This window comes from Stigmatopora nigra, chromosome 2 (genome assembly GCF_051989575.1).
Source record: "Stigmatopora nigra isolate UIUO_SnigA chromosome 2, RoL_Snig_1.1, whole genome shotgun sequence".
NCBI lineage: Eukaryota > Metazoa > Chordata > Actinopteri > Syngnathiformes > Syngnathidae > Stigmatopora > Stigmatopora nigra.
This window is the reverse complement of record NC_135509.1, coordinates 5,577,105-5,594,870: the sequence shown is the minus strand read 5'-3', so window position 1 is coordinate 5,594,870 and position 17,766 is coordinate 5,577,105.

Below are 17,766 nucleotides of genomic sequence, written 5' to 3'. Positions count from 1 at the left end.
GATTCATATTTTATTTCCTTTATTACAGCCCTCAAACTCGAGTGATCTAGGTTGTCCTAAGTCAGTTTTCATATAAGCCGATGTGCCATCAAAATGCTTTTAAAGTTATTAAAAGCCATTTTAACATTTGAGCTTCAAACAGGCCATTGAATGCAAACCCGTTGAAAGCGTTTAGCAGTCTTCAGTCTCCCTTTTTTGCCATGATCAGCAGTATTTGATCCACTTTGTCCCCTTGATTGTTCATGTATATGTATATATGTGTATATGTATATGTATATATATGTATATGTCTGTATATATATGCATATATATGTGTATGTCTGTATATATGCATATATATGTGTATATATGTATATATATGTGTATATATATATGTATATATGTGTATATATAATATATATGTGTATGTGTATATATATGTATATATGTGTATGTATATATATATGTGAATATATATATGTATATATATATGTGAATATATATATGTATATATATATGTGAATATATATATATATGTATATGTGTGTATATATATAATTTAATTCATTGGTCAGGGACCACTATTCTGCAATTTGCAAACTATTAATGTTCAACATTTGAATTACTGTGCAGAATGCACTTGAAACCTCCCATTCTATCTCAATCTTTCATGTAAAAAAAATATTATTTGACATAGCATACGTGAAAAGTAGAACTGGCCATCTCCACATTCCTCCTTGCCCACGTCTGTGTGGGCTGACTATGCTGGATCAATCGATAGGAAATTGCTCAGCAGCCTCCCAGTAAACCAATACAAACTCATCTCCTGTTCTGGGCCCATCCTGTCTCCACCAATGGAGAGGCTGGCGTGATGTTTCTTGGTCACATGAAGATGTGAATGTTTTATGAGTAATATTATGATGCTTAGCAAGGGTGGGCTGCCACCCCCACTGACTAATGGGACCTCCCTTTTCCGTAAGAACATCTTACATTGAGCATTATGTTTATGGGAATAGTGTGTAATGGTAAAGTATTTGCATGCCAGAAATGGGTTTTAGTCATGATACTCAAAAGGTATCAAACTAAAAGTCCTTTTAGTATTGTGGTTAGAGTTTGCTCATGTCCTGTCCCAGAACAACTTGAGACATCTAAACAAAAAACATCAATTCATGTTTATTTATGGTCATTTCCTGGCACAAAAGGTTCTAACTCCTGTACATCCTGCTTGCATCAATACACCATACTGATCCCAGACTGCATCAGTAAACTGACACCAGCATTAAGGGGTTGCCAAGGACTCAAGGTACACTCTACGCCTGTAGTACTACTCTGAACTTGCACCTACGTGTATTATACATAATATTTAATCATTTAAATCACTTTAAGTGTACATTTAATAGCTTCGACTGTGTTATTTACAGTACATGTTAACCTTTTCATACTTAGATGACAGATTTTGTTGCACTCAGCAAATGGGGCAAGAGGGTAAACAAACTGTGAATTTGCAACCACTTTCTATCCCATGTACCCAGTTTGTTTCCATTAGCATGCACAGGCATGTTGAAATGTACACACATATGCACCCGAGTACATAAATGAACACTTCCTTCAATTATTAAATGGAGAAAACAGTCTATTGAGGTATTAAGACATGATGTGGGAATACTAACAGAGATGCAGAATATATTTCTCCTCAGTTTGTTTGTTTGTTTGTTGCTATGTACTCTGCACATGTCTGTTTGTGCTTGCTCAAATGTCAGTGTGCAGTGCAACCCAATCTCTTGTACAGTGATATGTGGAAGGTCAATTTGCACCTCTTGAGCTTGACTGACATTAGACAGTGTAAATGCTCTTAGGAGTTCAAAGGAAATGAGTAATCTTCACTTCAAAATAATTTAATTCAATAAAAACGCCAAATTATTGATATCGACATACAAAATTAAAATAACTGACTAAATAAAGCAACATTTCATACCCTAAAAATGTAAATCTGGATCTGTGAAATACAAAATTATGATTCAAGTGCGACTCTATATAAATATATATATATTTCTCTTTTTCATTGTGTATTCTTTGGCTGTGTGACATATACTCAGATGCGACTTATAATCTGAAAAATACAGTAGTTAACATTGCACAATGTAGTGGTTAATCAATTTATTGCAGTATATGTGTGTGTTTCTATCCATTTTGCCACTGATGCATAACCATCCATCCTTCCAATCTTCTCCAATCTTTCAGGTGACAGTTTCAGGAAGAAAGCCCAGACTTCTCTCTCCCCAGCAAGTTTATTCAGAGCCTTCAGATCTCCTAAGCATGTTCTTGGTTGACCTTCTCCTGGTGGAACGTGCCCAGAACGCTTTACCAGCTTTATCTGAGCCCATCTTGGATGATCAAACTTCTCATCCTGTCTCTAAGTGGAAGCCAAAAATCCAGCCTCTTATGTGAGTAAAAACATACCTTCTTTACCATGATGGACTGCTCCAGATTGTAGACGCTGACTCCATTCATTTCCTTATTATGAAATAATGAAAGAATGATTTTGCAACATAGCACATTCCTATGTTTGTCAGGACATGTTAGAGAGTTGTGTGCTACGCTATGTGAACAAATGCAGTACGTTTGACTCATTCTCCAAATAAGCCACACTAATGTCTTAGATCTGCTTTACTGACTTTTTGAATGACATAAAAATTGTAGATGAAAAAAAGCGTATGCCCTCCGGCTGCTGTTTTACCCTTCATTAAATATTAGGTTTGTCACACAGGGTTAAAGAAATGGAATTGCCCAATTTATTATTTTAATAACAGTACTTCATTATATTTAATGGTTTAGCAGTTTGCCCACAATAGAAAAAGGGAGTAAACTTTAATGGCCACTCGATTCTCTTTCTGATTATTTAATACACAAAATCTAGATATATTTCAATCTTGGCTATTTGTGGTAAGGGTCAATTATAAGACTAATTAAAAAAAAGAATGGAAATAAGAGATTTTGTAGATCATATCTGTTTTTTGGTGAGACCAAGTGGGGGAGGAAAGACTGCATCAATAAAAAGGAATCCCATTTGATCCTTTAATCAATTGACCCAACTTGACACTTGACAGGAATGACCTTGCAAAAATAATCGGAGGTCAACTCCATCTGTGCTTTTTGAATTTAAATATAAACAAATAAATTGGGAGGATATTAGAAAAGATGGAGTACCTCAAACAACATTTTTCAAATATGAAAAATAGCCTTACCATACATGACCTTTTTTCTTTTATACATATGATAAAATGCTATTAAGATCACTTAATCCCATTTTCCTTTATTGGGGACAATATAAAATAAAGAAAAAACAACTTAGGTAGTTTGGATCCTGATCAACACAACTAGTTAAATTCTAATAAACGCTATTATGTCTTTCTATCCGCCTTTTTCAACCCCTAATGATATATTTCAGTTACACCTTGCCAAACGGTTTTCCATAAAGCAACTGAGTAAACAAAGGTTGATAAGAGGACATAGAGGACATCCCCCTCCTAAACGTAACCGTCTGCCTGAGTTCCTGTTCCCGTCCACCTAGGAAAAACGCAATGGTTGGAGATTCAGAGAATAGAAAACACTTTTGTTTTACGACATTAAGGGAGGCCACCATGTCACAGAGCACCCATCGTCTGACAGGGAAATTGGATCTGGACTTGAGATGGGTAGGAGGGGGGGTCTAATATAGTTAAAGACATCATGATAAAAGGAGCAGTAACAGCATTTTGTTCTCTCCATGAAGTTCAGACTGACTGTTGCCGTGTGGCTAGTCATTATGGAAAAGTTCATGCTTTTGTAGTACTATTTGCATGTGGGTGTCATGTGTATCTATATTTGTATGTCTTGTTGTTTATATTAAATTTCCTGTGTAGATCCATTTGGTATTTGGATTGGAAGTGTTTTCTTAAATGTGACTTTAGAGAAGGACACATTTAAATTGATTAAAAATATATATTTTATTCATTTTACCCTCTGTTTACCATACTTAAGGGCAATTCAGCCTACTAAATATGTTTTTGGGAGAACATAAAAACTACACAGATGACAATGCAAAGGTAGACTACACCTTAAACTAGTCGCCAGTCAATCAGAGGGAAAAAAAGCGATAGAAAGCCATTCACATTCACAATCAAACCGCCACTAATTAGGAATCGAACCCACGCTGCCCACACCGAAGTCAGTCAAAAGAACCACTGTAGCATTTGTATTATTATTTTTGTTAGGCTGCATTTTGGCCCTAGATTTTGGTGTATGGATTATTCTTAATTTAATGGGTGGAATTAAAATTATCCTGTGTTTTCCATCATAGTTTCAGGGATGTTTTTTTTCTTCATTTTTTATAGCTTATTATGTATCCTCCAAAACGACCGTATGTGTTCATGTTCCGTTCAAAACAATCTTAATAGCTTCTCGCCAAGGTCAGCGCCTTAACTGTGCTATGTGTGGAATGAGCAAAGTTTTGCGGTACTCTGCCTTCAGACGACTCCAGAGAGTCGCGTTCATTGTGTGGCAGTCGGAGGGGGAACAAAGACATTTCCACTGGAGGAACTTTGGGTTCCTGTTGATAAGAAGGCAGCATTCTGCGCCCTGACTGTGTTTACATGCAAGCATACAGTAAAGGGCCCACAGAGCAACACAGGCCCGCACTTTCCAGACAACAAGTGGTGACTGTATTGTATAAATAGTTACCCTTGGAGAAACATCAAAGGGGGGGACAAAATTCCTATCCAACATCAAGATTCCCTGTTTAAATTAAGCTGGTGTATGAGCATAGTTTTACCTAAAAAAATGTTCAAAATGAATCTGCAAAGAGATGTAATTTATGATTTGGAGTGTCCAAACTACATCATTAATACTGGATGATAATGAGGAGGAAATTTAGTTGATTATGAGTGAATTTTAGGCAACAGAAAGATTATTTTGTTTATGCCTTGGAGACATTAGAATCAATTGTAGCTCTATTCATTTAATGATGTGATTTAAAGCTATCTTGGAATATTGGTGTCATTTTAGATATAATATATTATATATACTAATATATTACTGTACAGGGTTACTGCTTGGTAAATATTTTAGAGTTTTGCATATATAAATCTGTAATTCCATTTAAAATTATATTTTATCTATCATCTTATGCTTATTTCTATGTGTACATTCTAATTTAAGTAGTTGAGCCTTCATCCTTTAAACATACTATAATTAGAACCTCCAGGTCAAAAATACTTTTTTTAGTCTGTAAAAGCTTGAATATCTGATAACCTTAAATAAAAACAATAATGAGCTAAATTCGATCCTTCTTTTAGGAGGATTTTCTGAGGTGGAAATCTATCAATACTATGGTGTAAAAAGAAAATCTGCTTTCTTCTCATGCATATTAAGGATCCTCAAGAATTAAGCTATTAACTAGTTTGTGATGACTTGACCTTGTATATTCCTCAATTTAGATGCTATTAGACGTGTGATGTCTGGCTTCCGTTGTGACATTCCCACAGTCTGCAGCCTTTCCTGTCCACTGATCAGCCACTAAATGCAATAATGTGGATGAAACTACATTGCATTTCAACCATGCCTTCACTTTTCCTTTTAAGTTCTTTTATTCCCACGACCAGCCGTGGGACTTTCCTAACCGTGTAGACTGTAGACAGTTTGGATTGGGTATTGTTAACACAACTATACTTGCAAATGACCTCAAAATAGGAATTTACATTGAGAAATTAATACCATTACAGTACTGCATTTTATGATATGGAAAGGATATATACTTATGTGTATCAAGAAGACTCCAATTATGAATAAGTCAAAAGAAATGAGGCCAAATGAAGTCTAATCTGATCAGAACATAGTGCAATCACAAAGTAATTTTCACACTTCTTCAGCCATTCTTGAACGTGTTGTAGACGCTTACATTTGCCTACTGTCTCACTTTAAAAAAGCGAGGTGTGAAAGGAAACAAACCCGACTTCGGTGACACCGAACCCACAGCTGACACCTGATAAAGAGTTTGGACACCAGCAGGCGTGGAGCCAAAGATAAATCCAGGCCGGCATATTCATGGTGAGGAAAAAAAAACGTGCTGAGAGGTGGAAGGCATGTGTGGAAAGGAAAGAGACTTGTGTCACTCACAGAAGCCTATCAGAGGCTTTTCTTGTGTCCATCCACTAGCTACAATTTAACTTACTTCAAAGACAAAACAATAATAGTTCTTTTAACAGCATCTTCTGGCTTTTCATCCAAATGCTTCTTTTTTTGCAGCAGCAGATTAGAAATTTGATGTGTTATATTTGTCAATTTTGCTTACTAGAAATCATCAAACTAACTAAAGAACTGTAAAGACGCATTTTATATTTGACAATGGAAGCTAAAATAGTGCTCAATTAAGATAAGCTATATCCTATTTCTGACCAAACACATCAACATATCTGTAAACGTTTTATAATTATCCTAAACTCAGTTCCTTTTGTGACCCTAGCCTATTGATTTGAAGAAATCAATACATCAATGTGTATGACTGCAACTGGAAAAGGAGGTCAGTAAGTGTTGAAAAGAAATACTCAGACTCAACATCCTATTTGATGAAATGGGAGTTAAAAAAGACACAATTGCTTCAAATGAAATACCAACAAATATTCACATTCACAATTCTGCTGAATTGGGGTTTGCAGTTAACCTAAGCATGAACTCAAATTACTGCCATCTAAATCACTGTTAGGGTAAGTATAATAAAAAAAAAACATTTATAACTGGTGGTGGTTTGTACTGTTATCCCCTGTCCTCATTAAATACTTAAATGGTTACATTTACTACAATTTTTCAGTCTACATGAATAGAGGCATATACTACATCTTTCCTACACTTGATAGTACTGCCCCCTACTGCCCAAATTTAGCCCTAATTATGTTTAGTCCTATGGTCAGAGGTCAAAACATTTAGATAAGGGTATGGGGGAAGATTAAAAATGGGAAAAAAAGGGGAACATTTACATTAACTCTGCATGTTATATGTATATATGTATGTTAAACCCTTACAGGATGAATGAAGGTAATCTAACTCTAAAATTCAATACATTCATTATAGATAATTGTGTGTGTATAATGGGAGTAAAAGAATAGCTTAATAATTAGCATGTTCCTCTGTGAGCACAACACACCATCCAATCAATAGTGTTCAACATTCCAGGCTTTTATTCTACTGGACAAAGGGATCCTTTTTTTGGGGGGGGGGGACGCAATAAATTAGAGACCACCATCAATCCAGTGACAGTGGAGCACAAGATAAATCATGCCATTTTGGCAACGTCAGCATCACAGATCCGTGACCTCCAAAGTTCATAGCCTTTTAGGGTACCCAATAGTGTTAACTGTCTCATTAAGCATGACCATAGGTTAAACGTTTACTAGTTTTCATGTAGGCTCTTTACATACTTGATTTACAGTGGGTTGAAAAAAGTCTTTATACATATTAACAAAGCTCAATTTCTCAATACATAACAAAGGAAAAGTGTGTTTTGAGCTGCAAAATTATCAAAATACAAACAAGATATATGTTTTAGGAACTAGTGGCTGGCTTTGGAAGCTGAGGAGTACACTTTACAGTAAAAAATGGTGGTGACGTTAACCTTATATGGGGGTGCTTGATTGTTGTGGGGATGTCAATTCAAATGTTACTTTCCTCAATTATGATGTGGATTGTAAATCAAGTCCGAGATGCAAATGTATAAGGCCATAATGGTTGTTACGGCTGTCAGCCTAGACACACTATGTAGAAGGGGGTGTGGTTTCTTTTCCTCTACAGGTACATGGAGCTGGGGCTCCACCCCTGTGACAAAGCCCTGCCCAGACCAACACAACTGGGACTATTTCCCCATCATCCCTCCTCCAATTAAGATTCATCAAGTTTCCTGTCTCTTGATCTCTTTACTTCTGACTTGGTTTCTCTTGATTCCTGGCTTTGACTCACTTGGCTGCCTGTGGTTGTAACTGCTGAGTCAGTGGAGTCCTTTCTTTCCTTAAAAAGCACATGTTTTAGTGTAAAGTAAAGTCTGATTGTCCCAGCTTCACCTGGTAATGTGAGTACATTACTTCTTGTTATATTTAGTATTTTTATGTTGGCATAGTTAAAGATTTTGGGTTGCATGGGGGGACTTCAGATAAGTGTATACACCCCAGGGTATACATTTAGCTTGTTGATGTTAATGAAAATGAAAAGCAAGTAATATAAGGGTGTTTGTTCACAAAAAAGAGTCAATCCTCAATTTATGGGCCTTTTTAAAACGAAAGGATAAGCTTGCACATAGTGGTCTTGTCATCAGAACAAATGTGTCATCCCACTGAGCGTAAGTTGTAATCACAAAAGGCAGGTGGTAAAAGCTGCAACTCACACACATCAGACAGGGGGATTTATGGCCCAGCTGGTGTCAAGCTCCTACTGGGAAGCATCACACATAACTCTCTGAATAAAGGCTAAAAAATTACAACATAAAACTGTAGGGGCAAATATTAGATGGCAAGAAATTACGCCAGTATGCATTGACAAGTTGATCATTTGCATCTAATTCAAGGTGTCCCCTGCTTACTGCCATAATTAAATAGGCTACAGCACCCCCACAATCAATGTGAGGATGATCAGTACAGAAAATGAATGAAGGAAATTATTCATTGTAAAAATATCTAATAAAAACAGGAAGAATATTACATTAAAATGTTTATTTTTATTCATGAACAGTTACAGTTTAACTTGTTAGGAAATACTTTAGAAAAAATGAAAGACTAAAAGACATAAATGGATGAAAAAATGCTATTTTTTGGGAAATATGCAATATTAGGTTCAGCGCATTTTGTCAAAAATATTATCACAAACATACTTTATTGTAATTCCATACATTTATCCAACATTGTGTAGTCAAGTGAAATGTTATGAAATGAAGGCAATATACTGTTAGGAATGAATCACTTGAATTTCATTGAAGGGAAGAGATAGAATGGTTAGACCAATAAAGTACTCATCTGACAATGTATTGGCTTACATATGATTTGTACTCATTGGAGCTAATGAGTGTGGAAACAAAACATAGAGGCTGTAAGTGATCCACAAAATGATGAAGGTGCACATAAGGACTAAAATGGAGGCAAACAGCAGCAGATGGGAGAGCACTGCGTACATTGGGGGGAGGGGTCTCAATTTGGGGAAGCCAGTGGGTGTCTGGTGATGGACTGCTGTCGTTTCCATCAGCCTCATTAGTAAATTATATTGTCAGAAATCCCATTAGTGTATCACAGTTCACTGAACTTCTCCCTTTGTATCAACATCTACTCAGAGTGTGCACGCGTTTCAGTTTTTTAATCAATTTTAGGGTTACAGACCCTAACAACTATAGATTAAAAGTCTTTGAGCAACTGTATTGTCTATAATTTAAACCTTTAAAAAAGCTTTTAAACAAAAGGATCATATGCAAAGAAATATTTCTCATCATGAGGTGTTTTATTTTTAATATCATGGATCATAGTTATGGATAGTGGTTAAAAAATGATGAGTAAGGTTTACTCAGCCAAGATCTGATTTAAAAACACTAATTAGTCTTGTTTGGTGACTAATATATAGATTCACTATTAGTTGTCAAAGTTCTTTGCTGCTCTTGAGTACAGCAGTCATTCATAAGTATAGTTAGACTTCACAACAGATTAACAATTAAACAATTTATTAATTATTAGTATGTCAAATTATGATTTTTTAAAGAAATGTATGCATATACTGTTAATAAAAACAAATAAATTACATAAAAACAGAAATTCACTAGTTAGGGTTAGATAACAACCAAAAGTTGATTTTCTGCTCTTCATGTTTCAGCACCATTGACAGCGACAGACATTTTCATTATTATTGTTTCAATTTAAAAATAAAATAAAAAAAATCCTATGGACCATATTTCATTAAATGGTGGAAAATCCTGTGATTGATCACCAATAAAATCATTCAATTCAATGAGATGTATAGCCTAAACAGAGACAGAAATAAGATGCCAGACCCCATTGTAGTCTCCTGTGTTGCTGTATGTGGTAAAAGTTACCACAGGAGGGCACTGTAACACAGATTGTGCAACATGTGGCCTTAACTGACCTTCAGATTCCAAGTTTTAAAAACATTTTCAACATATATTCATTCATTCCTTTTCTGTACCACTTAATTTCATAAGGGCCACGGAGGTGCTGGAGACTATTCCAGATAACCATAGGCACCAGGCAGGGGACATCATGGTGGCCAGCCGATTCCAGGACATTTAGATGGTTATTGTTCATCAAATAGGCCTTGCAGATAAATAATAAATAAAAATAATGCAAATAGTAATAGTAGTAGTAATAATAATAATGATAATAATAATTTTAAGCTTAAACTCTAACATAAATCACATCTGCCTTGTTTCTAAGGTGGAACAAATTTGCAAACTAAACAGTAAAAAAAATACACTATTCTCTGTCACAGTTGAAAATTATGAATACATTTATTTTTATATATATATTGAGTTGTTAGTAAGGGGAAGGCTATACTAGAGAGAAAGGATAAGTACACTCTGTACCTCATCATTTCCAGCCAATCACAGGTTATAAATGAGCAAAATCCATTCATATTAATCTCAAGCACCCTTTCCTCTTCAAAATAGCTAACATGTATTTCTTTTGGAATATGGGATGGAAGAAGACCCTGAACAGAACCACCTTTATTCATATTCTGATAGTTCTCAATGTTAGTTAGGTCTAATTTCAGAAAAGTATATAAATAAACTTGATAAGAGCATCCTAGACACAAAAATTTTCTCATAAGCTTGAGAACAATAAAAGAATTGACAGTACAGAGCCTGGATTCACTTCTAACTGTTTTTTCCTGGATGATTGTAATTTATCATGACACACATAATGTTGTCTGTTTATTAGTGACTCATAGTCTTGCGTTAATCTGCGTCTGAAACTGAACTGTAACCAGTATACTTTAAATCTGTCAGCCCGCGTCAAAACAAAACCTCGTAAACACGTACTACGTCTCCTCACTGACGGCGTGATTCATTTGCAAGGAAAGACTCAGCCAAGCCATTAAATGGCTTTTAAGTTCAGGCAGAAAGAAACATAATCGCTACATTTTATGAATTCCTCATGCAGAAAATCAGTTGAATTTTCTGGTTAAGTGGTTATGCAGTAGGGTTAGCCTATCCTTGAACTTTATTTTGTGTATTTTCAGGATATAGCTGATAAGAGGAAGCTTCTAGGTTAACAACTAGCTCAACAAGGAGAATTTCCTTCAACCAAAATACATAAAACTGACACTCTGCCATTATAAACCAATAGAATCAGTGTTACTATTCCTGAGAAGAGATGAAAACCAAAAGTACATTCTGGCTTTGTCCACTACATCTGCATAATGTCCTTGTTTGCTCTCTTCTAGGCTGAGTTGTAAATTTCAACAAGCTTTTAGGGAAGCAATTGATGGATTTTATGTGATCTCCAGTTCAAAGGGGTTTGAGTTCGCTAGGGGTCAAAGGTCGAATGTGTGCATAGTTTTTCTACATTTTCAACATGTGTTCAAAATATGAATGTCTCTCTAGGTTGAGAAAAACACATGTAAAATCTTCAAAACAAAGCTATATTTCAAAGGTGGGTTTAGTTGCTGCTTTGTCAGATAGATTTATTTATTTATTTGCATTTTGAAGACTATTTTCTTATGAATTGGAGTATCCTACACAGAGAAATACATAAATTGGTATGTTGTTGTTGTTATATCTTCAAAACTACATTTCCAATCTCATCACAATGATTGGAATTATATTTTTCAGACTGCAATGACCTCTTGTATAAGTCATCAACCAAAAGATGGAGATCAATTCACATCTTGTGACTCTCAGTAGTTTAAGAAGTAATACTAGTATACCATATTTTCCAGATTATGAAGTTTAGGGTCTGCTTTTTATAGCAGGTTACAACTTATAATAATGTTTTTGTTTTCCACATTGGTAGCGCTCTGCAGATTTTTTCCCTTACCTATTTTAGGGCCTATCATATTTTAAATTTGGCTGAAAATGTTAATAATTCATGGGTGTGCCATAGTTTTGAGTGATTTTCATTGTTTTGTATGCAAAGATTGAGTGGAAGTGAATGATAGAGAGGTTTTGGCTTCTTAAATTGTTAAGTACCTCCAGCACAATCTTAAACAAAGTCTATATATAAAGACATGGTAATATAAATGGAATTTTTCTAAAGTAAAAAAGGTTGTCTACCTCCTGGAAAGAAAGACAAAAATGATTTCCCTTAGCAAAGATTTAGGATGAATGGCAGATGTGGACAAACGTGATTTCTGTGGAATAGATGAATTTGATTTATTCTTATTGGCTTTGTTTTCAGAAAATGTAATAAAACTCTTTAACCCACTAAAATAACAGTCTTCAACCTGTGAAATAAAACAAAAAAAGCTGAATATAACTTCTGAGAAATCAAACGTGGAATAATGTGTGGGTTGTGTGGTTTAGTTGCTATTTTTTTTTAATACTGTGGATGGTTTTAATTGCTTTTCAGTGGAGCTGCATTACTCCCACATCACAACATGTACCAAACGAGAATGTGAGGCACGCCGCTGTGCGGCAATAAATAACCTCTTCAGTCTATTGCAGGACACAAGCAGTATATATCCAAAAAAATGACACGCAAATCTCTCTTCAGTCTCTCTCTAACATACACGCTAACAAACTTATCCTCTCCCACACACTCGGTGAACTTTTCCTTCTTTCTGATCAAAATGCTGGACAATTATTAATGGAATGTGTATAAGAATTGGACACTGGGTGCTTTAACTCAAATTTCAGAAACTGGACTTCTTCTTCTACGTACATTTAACGTGTAATACAAATGAAAATTCTTTGTTTAGGAGTTGAATTATTGTTTTAATAGAAACTAATGCACCAATGGAGTTGTCATCCAGGATTGGGTAAATAAAATTTAGATGAAGAGTGGAGATATTTAACTGGTATTATCAGGAGATATTTAAATTGTCAAAAGAAGGCAATGTGAAAAGTAAAGTGCCTAAACTTCATCTCTGCAGGATACCACTTTTCTATCACTGTATTTTTGGTACTATAAGTCACACATGAGTACAAGTTGCATCAACCAAAAAATAAACAATGAAAAGAAAAACATATATATGTGACACTAAAATATGTCACATTTTTTGGGAGGGCAAAGCCATCAAATCAATCATAACTAAGAGCACTAGGCGGGGCATATCCTGAATCAATGGGTTAGCCAATCACAGGCCAGCATACCATGCACGCTTTTGGAATGTGGGTAGAAAGCGAGATAACCACAGAAAAACCACACAAGCCCCGGGAAAACATGCTGTTAGGTCAGAACCCACCTGGGGTTGAACCTTCGACCGCAGGACTATGAGGCTGACGCACTATCCACTCACCCACTAAACTGCTTTGTTGAAAATATTAAAATGATTATTTATTATCTTCTTCAGACCGCCCACATTACTTTTTAAAAGCTTTAGTCATAGTGCTTTTTTTAAGAGAGCAATTGATACATTTAAAAAAAACATCAGTGATGAGCCATTAGATATTTTGGGGGAAAAAAGTGAACTTTGAATGGGATATTTAAAAAGCATGTGGTGGGATAGAGGTTGGTTTTGATTTAAATTTAACTAGTCTTTGACAGAATCATTAAGGGGGCATTCTAGGGTTAGTCTGTCAAAATACTCAATAATAGAACCACATGGGATGGATCAAATGGGTTCAATAGCCGTTTATTTTATATTTTAATGTGGATTGCAAACATATGATACTTAGTTTTATTGTTATGATCATTATTTCGAAGGGTAAAACTCATTTAAAACGTCTTTTTAACAGAGTAATATTCCTTATTGACCTTTTTTTTACTGTCCATATTTAATTCCATTTGTTTTTTCGATATAGTTTATCCCAATGGGTCCCCTGAAGTCCCTTTTTCCAGATTTTATCAGCTTTTTGGACTATAAACTTGCAATTTGTGCAGCCCAAATCAATTCACACGCCAATAATTCCAAATGTAAAGCATCATTGTTTGGCTTTACTAATAAAAACAAAACTAATTGACAAATCTGCCAGGATTATTGTTGTATTTAATCAATATGTTATGTTTTTCTGAATTTACACAGTGTGATAAATCTTAGCATATCTGTTATGTGAATCAATTGCAGTACACAATGCACATCCAAGTAACATAAAACATTTCAGAGCCGATATAAAATTTTGGGCCTTGACGGGAAACAAACAAAATACGAAACCATCTACACTTTATGGTTACCGTGTTTGTTTCTTGAAATTTTTGCGAAAGGACAGTTTTAGAGCGAAAAAAGATTATAGGTAGTCATGTTCCAGCTGTTTAAGTGCAGGGACATAAATCTCTGGATCACAGTTTGGTCTGGCCTTGACTCGTGTGATCAAAAGAATTCTTTGACTCTTTCTTTCTGTTTTTTTTTTAAGTTTAACTATAGCAGACGGCCTTTATTTTTTTTCTAAGACGTGATCTACTAATAGTGAAAGGGTATCTGTACGCATTCAAGCATGTTCTTTGAACTTGGATTCAAGATATTTTTGATGTTATTTTATTGTTTAATAGTGACTGCTCAATGAACCTTATCTCAAGGCCAATTATCACCAAAAAAATAATCATAATAACCAGATTTACAGGTTTTGAGTATATATAAAAATACAGTATATAGCAGTATTGTTTTCTAACTTAACAATTAACAGTAAATACGCTACTATCTGTAAAATTACAACAACTTTTTAGTTTTTCTCTTGAATTGAATGTACAATCTCAGCAGAAATAGGGTACAATTTCTTTATTTGTCTAAAAGATAAACACTGTTATCTATGATCATAGTAAAACAACCTTGCAAAATGCTTTAAATGTATTCTCCCATATATTTATATACTGTTCTCCAGCTAATGTTTTATAGTTCTTTTCTACAGGGAATAATACCCTTGCATCATGGAAAGTCTTTGTCTAACAGCTCAAGATTTTTCATCACTTTTTCTTGTTTTAATGATCCATACTGAAGTTTTCTTCAGCTATCTGCCAATAAAATGAGGCTTGAATCTTTAAAAAAGTGCTTTGGTGTCATTCTGGAGTACATCAATTATTTTATTTTATTACCCATAATAACATATCATAAATTTGTCCTCCAGTTTTCTCTCAAGCACTTTGTTTTTATTTTCCATTTCAACTGGCCCACATTGGAAATTTCAAATCATAGTTGCAAATAGCAGGCAAATAGCAAGGTGAGTATCATACTGTTGTACAAAGAAAGAAGCGCTTAGAATGGATCAGATATGATATTAGTAAAAAGGAGAGAAGAAAGAGGGTGAAACTCAGAGTAGGAGGCAAGGAAAAATTGCCTTAAAATGTGAAACAAAATATTAAAAATGAATTATATCAGTACAATAATCATCATAGGGTTTAACTCCTTGAGCTTTCATTTATATACAGTTAATTCACATTGAAGAAAAGCCTATATTACAAATATTAAATGAAATTTAAGGTCTTTTATTCAAAATTGATGTCTATTCCTAACCAAAATTCATTTAGTTTTTGTCCATCCACCAAATTTCATTGAAGCCAATTAAATAATATTCTCATACTTGTCATTTTTAATGAAAACATCAATAAACGGCTTGCAAAACTAGTCTAATCAATCATTTTCCTTCAATCAAATCCAGTTATTTCAACCCAACACTTTTCACAAGGTATTTTTGGATGTGTCTTTTCTATAAATACCATTTTTAAAATGTCATATTTAAACCCTTTTCGCTCAATATTACTGATGATCTGTCATAGTATACTAGTTGGGAATGCATTACAATGGCTGTCAAATGTGGAAACCACAGGGGTCATTGTTTGAGACCAGCTTCACAACAAACAGAGCTTTGCCCTCACTGTCACCTCGTGTGCCAGATCACCAAAATATGAGCAATAACTTCCCACTCTCACTTCTACAAAGCTGGCATCATGTGATGCTGTGCCCTGTCCAAAGTCTAAAGGGTCAGCATGAACCTTTGACCTTGGCTTGACCTTGCCAACCTCCAGGTCAAGTAGTTTTAATTCCTGCTTTTGAGATGAACTCTATTTCAAAGCATCAAATCTGTTTTTATTTACAGTAGGATGTTTTTATTCATAGTTGGACTTTGACATCACTTTCTTGAACCTTTGCTTTGCTATGTGAATTAAAAACATTAAAATGTGTCACTTTGTCGAAGGTGTTTAGATGGCAAATCCATCATGGTTTTAACAGTGTAGGGCAGCAAAATTAGGCATAATGGAGGGCAATTCTTTGGGATAATGAATATGAAATAGAGGTATAATCATCTGTCTTCCTCTTACTGATGGTTCCATCTCCCTGTATGGGTACATAGGACTTCTCCTTTCTCTCTGCCAGCTGTTTCCGTCCCGGAAAGCCCAAAAAATATGTAATAAATAAACATGGACATCAAATCTGTTGAAATAAGCACCTTTTGACAATTATGAAAGAGACCTTGCTTACAATATATGTAATGTTTCATAGGATTTTTTTGTTTTGCTTACAGAATTAGGTTTTTAAAGGATTTTTATGATTTAAGAAAGTGGTTATAGTACATCTGCCTCACAGTTTTGAGATCGAGGGTTCAATTCTGGGCTTTGGCATTAATGTGTGGAGTTTGTGTGTATTTTCTCTTCTCTGACATCCTGAAAACTTGCTTGTTAAGGCCATTGAAAACTCAAATTAGGACAGAGTGTTTGTATATAATTGAGGCTTGTGATTGGCTGAAACCCAACTTAAGGTGTACACTACCCTTGGGGATAGGCTCCACCCCCTCTTTGCGATCCTTGTTAGGGTAAATGGTTCAGAAGAGCATTGATATGTGAAAAAAATGGACTCTTAACTAGAAACAAATCTTAAACCATCTTTTTTTTCTCCTGGCCAATTGTTAAAATCACAAGTTGAGCAGAAAATTTCCCATCAGAACCAGATGACGGCTGACAAAAATTGCAGGCGCGGTGACTTATAGTACAATTTGGCAGCTCCCAGCTAGGAGAGTCCAAACGTAAAGACGGGGAGTCCATTACGTGGCCAACGTCAGATGAGCCACTGGAGCTGCGACAGATTGTGCAACCACAAAACGTAATCACCAAAATTGGCTTTTGAGAGGTGAGAAATGAGTGCATCGTAATTTAGAAAGATTATCTTGGCAGGTGAGGTGGTGGTCCATGTTCGGTGGGAAATTACAAGGATGAAATGCTCATTTAGACACACATCATGACTTGTGCTAGTGAGTAAGCGTAGAGTGGGGAAGTGTAGCAGAAGAGAGTAAGTAATACAGATCATAAATAATGCATTTTTATTCTTATTGGCTGGGATTTTTTGTTACTCGCTTGATATTTTCTTCTTAAAAATTAAAAAAAGAACTGCATTTATATTGTAATTGTTTTTTATTTCATTTATTTTACACAAAATAAATTAAAGAGCATATTTTTTTATGGAAAAAAAGGTCTATTTAATAACAATGTTTTAATTTCATGCAGTCTTGGCTGGAGTAGCATTGGCAAATTTCTACTCTGCAATTGTTGGCCAATGAGCTGAGAGGTAAGTAGAGATGACCTTCCACTTCAGCTCAATTTGATTGTTCTTCCGGATGAGTAACAACAGTGTCAAAATGAGATATGGCACCCTCTGAAGGAAAAGTGTGCATTTTATTTGAAGGGG